General features: G+C 40.4%; 1 non-coding gene across 1 annotated transcript; it reads left to right on the plus strand.

Moving 5' to 3' along the window:
• The first annotated feature begins 10,144 nt into the window (after window positions 1-10,144).
• On the plus strand, window positions 10,145-10,251 carry LOC131219851 (small nucleolar RNA R71). Its single transcript, XR_009158493.1, has one exon. It is a non-coding gene; the product is annotated as a small nucleolar RNA R71 (small nucleolar RNA).
• Window positions 10,252-11,884: the final 1,633 nt, after the last annotated feature.

The raw sequence follows: 11,884 nt of genomic DNA on the forward strand, positions 1-11,884 counted from the left end.
TTAGCCTCAGTTGCTTACCAACTGAGGCAAAATAACAGACTTTTGACCTCAGTTTCTCACTAAAAGAGGTAAAAGGGCAGACTTTTGGCATCGGTTCTCAACAACTGAGGTAAAAGGGCAGACTTTTGGCCTCAGTTCTCAACAACCGAGGCAAAAGGGCAGACTTTTGGCCTCAGTTGCTCATCAACCGAGGCAAAAGGGCAGACTTTTGGCCTGAGTTTCTCACCAACCGAGGCAAAATGACAAACTTTTAGTCTCAGTTGCTCACACTTTTAGCCTCGGTTCTCAACAACCGAGGCAAAAGGACAGACTTTTGGCCTCAGTTCTCAACAACCGAGGCAAAAGGGCAGACTTTTAGCCTCAGTTGCTCACCAATCGAGTCAAAAGGACAGAATTTTGGCCTCAGTTTCTCACCAATTGAGGCAAAAAATGAAATTTTAGCCTCAGTTCCTTTACAACAAAGGCTAAAAACCACATTTAGCCTTCTTTTTTTGAACCGAGGCTAAAAAATTGAGGCTAAAGGCCGACTTTCTTGTAGTGTACATAGGAGCGAAACAGCTTATTTTAAGACGGAACACTAAGCAATGTTTACTGTTGGGGGACCGCAAAAGCACACATAGATGAATCAAACAAAGTACTCTAATCGCACAACCAAGTTCAAACACAAACAAATTGAATTTTAAATGGAAAAGCTCTTGCGGGAAAAAAACCAATGGCACAAAGTGACAGTAATGCACTATAAAAGAAGAAAATTATATGAAAAATAGATTATCCGATTTGAACAAGCCTTAAATCTCCCCAAGTTATGCCTTTGAGACCCTAGAATGAATTATAGACTCTATGAGAATTACAATCGAAATCGGAAACAAATCATGTACCTATGCAAATCTACGCGCACGCTTGATGACACCTTCAATAGGACTTTGATGTCATCGACAGACCGTCGATGGCATCAAACCCCTTCGATAGTATCGAGAAAATACCAAAATGTTCTAGGGACTAAACATGATTTTTTTTTTTTTTTTTTTGGATTTTTCCAATGACATCTTTGATGACACTTCCAGGCATCGAGCAGGACATCACAAAGTGTCTAGCAACCAACATGGGATTTTTGAATTTTCTCGATGGCATCGAGCAGCTATCAATGACATCGAATGGTTTGTCAATGGAATCGATACATCTTGTTACTGAAAGATTTAAGACATCAACAATAATCTCCACCATGTCTTCAATTTTCATTCTTAATAGTTTCCTTTCCTCATCTCTAATTCTGCCTTGCATTATAGTTCAACCATTGCTTATTGTACACACTCCGTCTTCCTTTACGCATTCGCCAAGCCGAGAGAAATTGCATAGAACTTGAACTTTTCTATGGAAACCACCTTAGTAAGCATGTTAGCCAGATTCACGCTTGTGTGAATCTTCTCTAGAGTCGCACCTCCCTTCTCAAGTATCTGTTGGATAAAATGGTGACGCACATCAATATGTTTAGTACATAAGTGGTAGACAGAGTTTTTAGCCAAATTTATCACACTTTCGCTCTCATAATTAACTGACACGGCCTCCTACTGAAGCCCCAACTGATTTATTATCATTCTCAACCAAATACTTTCTTTGAATGCCTTCGTCGCTGCCATATACTTAACAACACAAACGAGTAATTGGAAGTCGACTTTCTATTGTCCACACTACCCACGTAATTAGAATTTATATAGGCTACTAACTTGTCCCCTGATTTCTAAAAAGATAAGACGTATTCCTATATACCTCGAATATATCGAAGTACCCATTTTAATGCTTCTCGATGTTACTTTTCGGGGTTATATATGTATCTGCTAACAATACCTACAACATGTAAAATATCTAGTCTTTTATAAACCATGGCATACACCAAGCTGCCAATCGCGCTCGAATAAGGCACAAGAGATATCTTACTTTTCTTCATCTGTTTTATGACACTGTTCGGAAGAAAGTTTTCAGTGAGCCGTGTGGGGAACGCTGATCGGCTTTGCCTTGTCCATCCCATACTTAATCAATACCTTCTCAAGATATTCCACCTGAGATAGCCAAAGTCTTCTACTCTTCTTGTCTCTACGTATATCAATGCCGAGAACTCTCCTTGCAGCCCCTAGATCTTTCATCTTAAATGTCCTTAATTGTAACACCTCAAACTTTTCAATACCCGATTATTAAAAGTTCTCGAGTGTAATTATGAAATTTAACTTAGTATGTACATGTGTACGATACCAATTTAGCTATCCTAATCTTACATCTGTTCTCTAACAAGAATTTGACCATTGTGAATAATCTTTATCAATAAATTAAGTCATTCGATCGTTGATTTTAAGACAAGACCCTCATATATCCAAGTATTCTAACCTATCTATCATAATCAACCGTTCAGTTATATATTCACTGCTAGATAGAGACATCTGACCATCCACTTTGATTTTGGTCTACGCGATCATAGTAAACTAACTACTTGACCTTTACACCCACTCGTACATATGTCAAATTGAGATTCTGATCCACTTATTTCGTTCATCACCTATGAATATGCTTAACCCACCATTAGAACTGCAATCTAAGGAACTTGAACATTTGAACAAGTCACTTGAATCTAACCGTACACATATCCGACCTCTTGATCATTTCAAAAACTCACTTGTATTCATCCATTTACAAAACTGATCGTACATACACCTATATCACGGTTAGAGTACAACCATCAAGTTTTCATATTTTTAGCATGTCATCTGACCATCCATCATATTTGGATCCCCCAAACGAGCCATCCGAATATATAATATAGTTATTATGAAGATCTTAGGTTATATGTTCGAACTACCGGGTAATGTTTCAATTAGATGTGTATAACTGTGGTTCTGAAGCATGGAGTGTGTAGCCATTCAAAAGAACATCTTGGTCATCATTGAGAGATGACGCCCAAATTTAACCTGTCGAAAGATCTTGAGAAATAATGCTCAATGGTGAAGTTTTACCTCTTTTGGACAGTGAAGTAGGGAGTTACAGACGGCAAAAGATAGAAAGAAAATGGTAAAGTTGTAAATAAGAGACATATATGGAGGTTTTACGTTAACTATCAGCCACACATTTTTATAACGTGTGGCCCACCTAGGACTTAGAATTGCCCTATATTTAGGGCCATAGTTAAACACGATCTTGCAAACGTGATCAATGGAGTAGATTGCCCACCAAACATCATGTTGAACCCCACCTTTGCCCAAGTCATTCATGAAATCAAGAAGTTCACATGCATTGCACGTAACAGACTTCCCACGAGAGCCTGATTCAACGGTGAATGTCGTCCCCATGTTGACTGATGATGTGGCCCACCTAGAACTCGGATCCGCTTCAAACTTTGGCTCCTAGACCAACACACCATAACAAAACAGATCAAGGGAGTGGATTTCCTGGCAATCCAAGATTAGTGGATCTCACCTGATCACGAAGATTGGCCGAGCGTGATAATTCAACCACTGCAACAACAGGTGATAAAAGTAGAAGATGTGAAGGAGTCGGACAAACAAAAAGAAAAAAGAAAAAAAACTCCAGATTGGAATCTGATCTAAACTGTCCAAACTCTAAAGGAGTAGAATCCGACTCTAACAACCTGTAATGCCCCGGATTTTGGGGGGCCGAGTAGGTACTCAACTCTCAAATTCTTGGGTGCCACTTATGCCCTACTGGGTTTCGAAATATGTATAATTGGTTTGTTTCATAAGCAATGGAGAAATTTAAGCGGACCATGCAGCATAAATCAAAACTAAAATAGTAAACACATGTGCAACTATCATGGAGTAAGCAGATCTGACAAAAAGATAATGTAAGTGAACGTGAGGGACCGTGTCCTATAAAAATAGACATAATCCAGAAATATAAACCCTACCCTGAACCCTATCACTAGTCCTAGGACATCCTATGGTGATCCGCCCAAAAGCTGAAAGTAGGAGAGCTCCTCCTTCTCGTTTATACTCACCCTATCCAGTGCTTCGAGCTCCATGACACCTGCATCTAAGATAGCGTTTGGTTGGTGTTTTAAAACACTGTCCCAGAGTGGGAGTGAGTGGTCAACTCAGTAGATACCATTATCAATAAGTTACGCATATTATCAAATACATGGACAAAGTTAGTGAAAAACAATCATTCATAAAATCCTAGCTACTCTTATTAATGCATATGCATGGTTTCATGATATGATGCATGCCCTTACTTCCAATACTTCCTCAAGCGACAACGTGTAACAATCGCAATGCCCAACACTCCCTCAATGCAACCTCAATTGCCGAATCGCCGATCCTAACTAATGCAATGTGATGGTGAGTTGTTAACCGAGTATTTAATTAAGTCCGTTCATCCAGCATGATTAGGGAAGCTGAAGCATCTCCATTTAATCAATAGCCTTATCCAGATCACTTGGCTCAGGGCGGCCGTAGCGGCACTGAGCTTGCGATCCATGATCCAAATTTAGGTATCATCCATCTGTCTCACAAATCAATAATTATATTTTAAAGGTAAGACATGATGCCTAAAGATATGAGGATCAACTTGGTATGGGTTGTCGCCCAAACACCGAGTATGATCACTTAGTTCCGAGGTGCGGACTTGTTACATAACCAAATCACTATAAGGAATGGCTCATCGCCCAATTCCATTCATCCCCGGGTCGTTCGAACGAAAATCTGGCACGGAACCATCAGCTGAGTAATTTGACAGGGGCCGTTCGAACAAGAACCTATCACCTCTTATGCTCGCTGGTCACTACGGGGAGACTCGTCACCCACCGTAGGTCGACAGTACAGACATAATGTCCCATACCACTATACCCAGCTCTCGAGTCTTAGTTGCTCACTGGTCACTACAGGGAGGCTCGTCACCCCAGCGTAGGACGACAACTCTGACACGATATCCCATACTACCATGCCTGGCTCATGAGTCTTGGGGATCGTATCATTACGGTTAATAGTGGCCTCTCAAAGGTATGAGGTGCTTCAGATTTAGGCAGACATGTACATACATGGTTAACGAACATGAATGACCAACTGGTGAGCCAATTTGTCCCCTTTAGACGAACTATAAATCGTACGACATTGAGAGTGATGTCCCGCGTAATTCGACTACAGCTAACTATCCGTAATTCGATTAATTGGGTCAAATTTACCGGTGGGAGGCCCTACCAGAAGGGCTGCCTAGGTGGGTTACGAAATTTACTGGTCGATCCGGAAAGGGTGCAGGGTATAAATGAATGATACTAAAATAGATGTCGGTCTACTTCTAGTTGTGAGGGATTTAGGCATACATAGCAGTAAATTGTAGACATGAAAATCATAATTCATTAAGGATTCTTAAATACATGAAAATTTTAAATAAACACGTAAACAAGTTCAATTTCAAAGAAGCAATCATGCATAGAATTAATCGGTAATTAATCTTGTGCATAGGGGACATGCAGCGAAATTTTCCTATTTGTTTTAGAATTTGGGGAATGTGTCCTAATTTTATGCTCATAAATAACAGGAATTAAGGCAATGTAAGGATTTTGAGCGATAGAGAGCCCAAGTTTCCCCCAAATCGAAAAATGTTCGAAACAACACTCTCATTCCACAATTAACATACATGCAGCTGACATGCAAACAAATTCTACACCCATAATCACTAATTTCAGCCTAGATTTGATAAACGGTCACCTATAGCTAATGGTCCACACTTAGGGGTTGCCGAAGGCTCGCGGAGTGGCTTTTAGGGTGCCAGACTCATGGGTTGATGCGTTGGAGCCTGTGTCACATAGATTTGTAAGTTAGGACACATGCATGTGGTTCCTCTTGTTGGAATTAGGGAGATGATAGGGTGGTTACCTTTTTGGATCGTAGCAAATCCCCTCCTGTGGCGGTAGAGATGCGATTTCTGGTGTGAGGTCGTGGTAGGAGAGGGAATCCTCTCAATTCCCACCCTTTGAGCTTACTCTCCCCTTCCACTCTCTCCTCTTTCTCCTCTCTCTCTCTCTCTCTCTCTCTCTCTCCTTTTCTAGAAAATTCGTATAAGAGGGTGAGAGAGGATTTTTACAGCTTATATAGCCTAGAAATTAGCTCATTTGGCCTTGGGAAGGCTGGACCTAATGCATATACCCTTGGTGGGTGTATTTTTGGCCCCTGGGGCTATCCTAGTGCAATCCAATGGTTGGAAAGTCTCAACTTTCTTGTTTTAGTGGCGGTGCCAACTCACTTAAGTTTCAGGTTTCAAGTTCCAGAGAGTCGCGCTTTTCAAGCTCAATCTTCACGGTCTAAGTTGTGCGGTTCGGGGCATCGTTTGGGCCCACCGCCTGTGATAGACGTCGAGCCCAGTGAGATGGATATTACGCTATAATTTCAGAACTAGTGACCCATTAATGAGCGGTCTAGAGTTTGTTCGAAAAATTGGGGTATTTTTGTAATAAATTGGGTAGGGAGATTTCTTGGGCGCACTTGTTAGGGTCTGGATTAACTAAGTTCACAGTGTGGCCTATTCAAAATTAGCGAAAATGGTGATTCGGTCATGATCACTATAGATCGTTGGTTCTTATGCTAAATTAGTAATCGGGTTGATTTGGTTTATTAATCAAGATCTGGGCCATAGCTAACTCGACTTTGGGTAGATATTTAATTTAGTTACAATTGTCTTGATTAGTCAGCGATGGGTCGGTTAGATTTTGGGCCATAGATGAACAAATCATGGGGCTAAACTCGATATTTAAGTGATCGGTCAGATTCGTTGGTTTTTTACAGTTGATCAATCTTATCTGTACAGTTTTTTATCGGTAACAACCACGTATAGGCTCACTTCGTGCATCAAGGGTTAGTAAGTGACGACGTGGCTAGTTATATATTTTTTTAAAAAAAGGATTTTTGGCAATCCAAAATAGTAAAAATTCGGGATGCTACAATCTACCTCCCTTAAAAATAATTTCGTCCCCGAAATTGTCTAATGTAAATAGGTAAAGATATTCTAATTTTGTATGCCTAGGTTCTGTTGATTTCACATTCATATGCATGGTAGGGTGCAACTAAATATGTTAGTCTGACTTATTGTAGTCTACCCCCCTTAAAACTTTTTTACCCTAACGGTTTAGTACAGTTTTTTAAAAGATTTAGATTCATGACGACGGTTCCCTTCTATCTAGAGTAAAAATATATATTTTCAATGTTCAGCCAACATGGAGAGACGCTTGTAGTGGGTTTGAACCCGATACATCAATCATCTACCTGACTAGGTAGAAGGCTCGTTGTATCAATTCCTAGTCCTGGTGGATCCTAGTTTTTTGGTCGGTTAAAGCAGTGAGTGTTCACACCCCAAGTGCAGGGTTGTGATGTAGTAATAAACTCGGTAAGACCGAGGTCGAATCCACAGGGACTGATACCTGTACGTTATCTGAAATCAAGCAGAACTAGAACTAGACTAAGATGCGATCTAAATCAAATAAAACTTAGGGAATAATTTGTGGAATAATTATCTAAAACTTAAGTAATTCAAAGGAAGGGAACTGGGGATTCAGAGGATCCACTTGTAGAGATCAGGGAGATCGTATGCCAGGATCCCAAATTATGAAAATTTCCTGAACTGCCATTGATATAGGTTTCAAGAGATGAAAGGTGTATGAATTAGAATGGATTCCATCATCTAACCATGCCCAGGAGACAAAGTAAACAACAAGATTAAACTAATTACCAACCATTCAACAATGTATGAAGATCAGGAAGGGTACTGTCATCCTACCATGCCCAGGGGACTATGGTAAACAACAGGGTTTCCTGACGTCATGAGCATCAAAAAGAAGAAAGAAATACTCAAAATCATCGCAGATCCGTTGTAATTTCAGTCACAACAAACCCTTAAAAATAACTGAAAGTACTCTTTTTTAATTTGAACAAAAATCAATATCAGTCCATCTAAACAATAGGCACCAGCAAAGTTTCTCCCATCAGACCACAAGCTTCACCTCTTAGCCCCAGCTAAGAGGTTCAGCCACACATTGGCATGATGTGGATGAATCTCTTAAACAATTTAAAATGAAAGAAAATAAATATAGCACAGTACCAACTCAGCCACTTTTCTTCTTCCTTTTCTTCCTCACGTTCAAAACCCAAACCCAAGCCACCAAACTTCTGCTCCTCTTTCTCTCTCCCTAACTCGTCCACTCCTGCCGTCTTTCTCCCTGACCGTACACAGCAGCGGCAACTGCTCCAGCCGTTCCAGTACGCACAGCAGCCACACTCTCCTTCCTCCTTTCAACCAAACCGTAACTCCTTCTCTTATAGAACTATCGTCCCCCAAAGGAATCTCTCTTCCGGACTGCTGTCGAGTCCTGGTAGGATTAGGTAGTGGAAGCTGGAGACTCCTTGCGAGTTTATTTATGCAGCCACGAAAACAGCAGCGCCCAGGTTCTGTTTGAACGCATGGCCTGCGCTGGGACGATGGTGGGCCCATTTCTTCTATCATTTGAAAGATCCATGCCGTCCAACAGCTTCTCCTCAGAATTTCGACCGAACATGGTCTGTTTTGATCCTTGTTGATGCTGCCCATGGAAGAATTCCTGTTGTAACGCTATTCGAACGGTCCTTTTGTGATCGTTGTAGCGGCCACGTATGCGTGAATGGCTGAAAACGGTTAGCATGGTTCTGACAATATTGAGTCCCTCTACATGATGGACGGACCGGATTGATGATTTGGTCCGTGATGATGGCCCACTAAGGTCGTCCGCAGCCTCTGTTACGCAGCAGAGCGTGCGCGGTCGGGCGCTGTGAAGGCGGCGAACCTCTGGTTGGTGCTGTGTGTAAAATCCACTCCGACCATTCGATTCGCGTCGAAAAACCAGTAAGATTTGACTGGTTTCATGTTGAATTCCGTGTGGCCCACTGATTCTTTCGCTCCACCGTTAATCATCCGTTTTAACAGTTGAAATCCACTCTCCGTTATCTTCTGAGATTACGCCACCTAGGCGATGTTCACGCCCATCCTCTTGATACAATGGACGGTTCAGATCATCACTCCAGTTGACGAGTGGGCCCCACTGAGAAGGACCGGCGGACGACAGCGAAAACGCTGTTGCGTTTTTGGATCTGGAGAAGAAGCAGTCGGTCAGCGTGAGCTGACCGACTTTGGCTGTAAGGGTGCACGGCTGGTGCACGTGCACCTTATGTACACTCAGTATACATGTGGGTCCCACTTGATGTATGTAAGAAATCCGCTCCATCCATTCATATTGTCAGCTCATTTAACCCGTTGAGACCAATTTTTAAGAATATCCAAATAGCAGGTGGGCCCAAAAGTAATGGTTTATGGGCTGATTTATCCGTTGGGTTAATTTATGGCCCTCAGGGCATGTATGAAGTTTCGACCTGAACGGATAGTGGGAACCCTGTGATCTTTCATTATGAACCAATTTTGGGCCACTTGAACTTCAGTTTCTCGATTTTCGCTGATCTTCGGTGTGTAAATTCGATGATCTTGGCCCCCTGGGGTCCGTCCCTTGCCTTGGTGTCATCAGAGCGTTAAATCGCAGCTTTAAACACCCTTTCTTAGTCTCAGTTCGTAATTACACCTTGTATCACATACACAGTTAAACCAAGCCGTTAAACAGAGTCATGCTCATAAATCCAGGTAATAAATGGGGTCTGATATGCAATATTTGACCCTCAACACAACCCCCAACCAGCATTTTGCTAGTCCCGAGCAAAGTATGCGAAAAATAAATTGAGAATTATATCATAATTTTTTAAAAACTCGAATGATTTTGGGGAACAATCCAGATACTAGAAGTTTAAGATTCATGAATGTTGGGCATTACTTTCTCCTAGACTCCAGTACATGGTAAACTTCATAATCAAGTTCAAAGTATTATTCCATTAATTAGAAAAATTATAACCATTGAGATCTATGAATGCATAATCTAATCTCGATTTGTCAACATTAAGATTCGCCTTGATATTTAAGGATATCATTGGTAACTAATAAGAAGATTCATGATAACCAATACTTGCCTCACAGATCATCTTTATTAATGAACTCTCCATTACACATTGTCTCGACCATTTGGCGCATGGAAGATGTCAGTCCATCATAGAAAAAATTTGTAATGCGCCACGTTTCAAATCCGTGTTGTGGGCATGAACTGACTAAATCTTTGAACCTTTCCCAACATTGGAAGAATGTTTCATCTTCCTTTTGGGCAAAGTTCATGATTGCTTTTCTGAGGGTAATTGTTTTATGATGTGGGAAGAATTTTTTTATGAATTCCCTCTGCATATCGTTCCATGTGCCAATGGATCTAGGACGCAGTGAATGTAACCACGTCTTAGCTTTCTCTTTTAAGGAAAAAGGAAAGAGTTTCAGCCTAATTGTATCTTCAGATACATTAGGAAAACATAATGTAGCTATTATCTCATCGAACTCTTTCAAATGTAAATATGGACTTTCAGATTCAAGTCCATGGAATTTGGGAAGGAGTTGGATAACTCCTGGCTTGATGTCCATTTGTCCTGTGTTTTCAGGAAAAATCATGCATGAGGGCGTACTCACTCCCGCCGGTTGTAGAAAATCTCGTAAAGTACGAGGCGGGGGTGCCTGTTGCACCTCATTTTCATCTTGGGTATCCTCCACCCTTGGTGGAAGTAGAGGAGGTTGGTCTTCAGCCATAACCTCAGTTAACTCAGGGGATTTTGAGCGGTGTCTAGTCCTGCGATGGATAGTCAACCCCTCCACCAATCCTCCTTCAGTCAAGAGACGTCGAGTGTCGCCACGGGCCCACTTGGGCATGGAAACACTCGCAGCCCTTAATTAAAAACCTAATCCTAAGAAAGGAAAAGAAAATCTAGAAAGAAAGAGAGGGAGAGTTGGAAAGGAATTACCAAATTGAAGCTCTTAAGTTAAGGACCTGCAAAATAAAACAAAAATAAGTTAGATACTAAAAAGAAGAGGAACAATCCTTTAAAATAAAGGTAGTAGTAAGCTAATTTCTAAAAGAAAGTATTCCTAAAAGAAAGTGAAAATTTCTAAAATAAGTTAAGAGAGTCCTAAACTAGAAAGTAGATTACTAAAAGAGAATTGAAAAATAGAAAGTAGGGAAGGAGTGTACCGAATTAGAGATTTCTATCTTAAAGGCCTACAAAATAAGAAGGTTAGTTCCTAAACAAATATTCTAAAAATAAATTAGGAAACAAAATTAGTTTCTAAAAGTGTTAGAATTAGAAAGTTACTAAAATAAAACAAAAAAATAAAAAATAAAAAATTGAAAGTTAATTTCTAAGAAGGGAAAGAAATAACCTAAATTCTAAAAATATGAAAAAGTAGAGAGATTAGGAAGGGATTACCAATTGAGAAACTTATATCCAGATCCTATAAAACAGGAAACAAGTTAGTTTTGAACTCAAATAAAAATAAATAAATAAATAAAAACTAAGGTTAATAAAATCCTAATCTTAAACTAATCCTAAAACCAATTAATTTCAGAAAATCGTAACTATCAGTCCCCGGCAACGGCGCCAAAAACTTGTTCACACCCCAAGTGCAGGGTTGTGATGTAGTAATAAACTCGGTAAGACCGAGGTCGAATCCACAGGGACTGATACCTGTACGTTATCTGAAATCAAGCAGAACTAGAACTAGACTAAGATGCGATCTAAATCAAATAAAACTTAGGGAATAATTTGTGGAATAATTATCTAAAACTTAAGTAATTCAAAGGAAGGGAACTGGGGATTTAGAGGATCCACTTGTAGAGATCAGGGAGATCGTATGCCAGGATCCCAAATTATGAAAATTTCCTGAACTGCCATTGATATAGGTTTCAAGAGATGAAAGGTGTATGAATTAGAATGGATTCCATCATCTA

Source organism: Magnolia sinica, chromosome 11 (assembly GCF_029962835.1).
Source record: "Magnolia sinica isolate HGM2019 chromosome 11, MsV1, whole genome shotgun sequence".
Classification (NCBI taxonomy): Eukaryota; Viridiplantae; Streptophyta; class Magnoliopsida; order Magnoliales; family Magnoliaceae; genus Magnolia; species Magnolia sinica.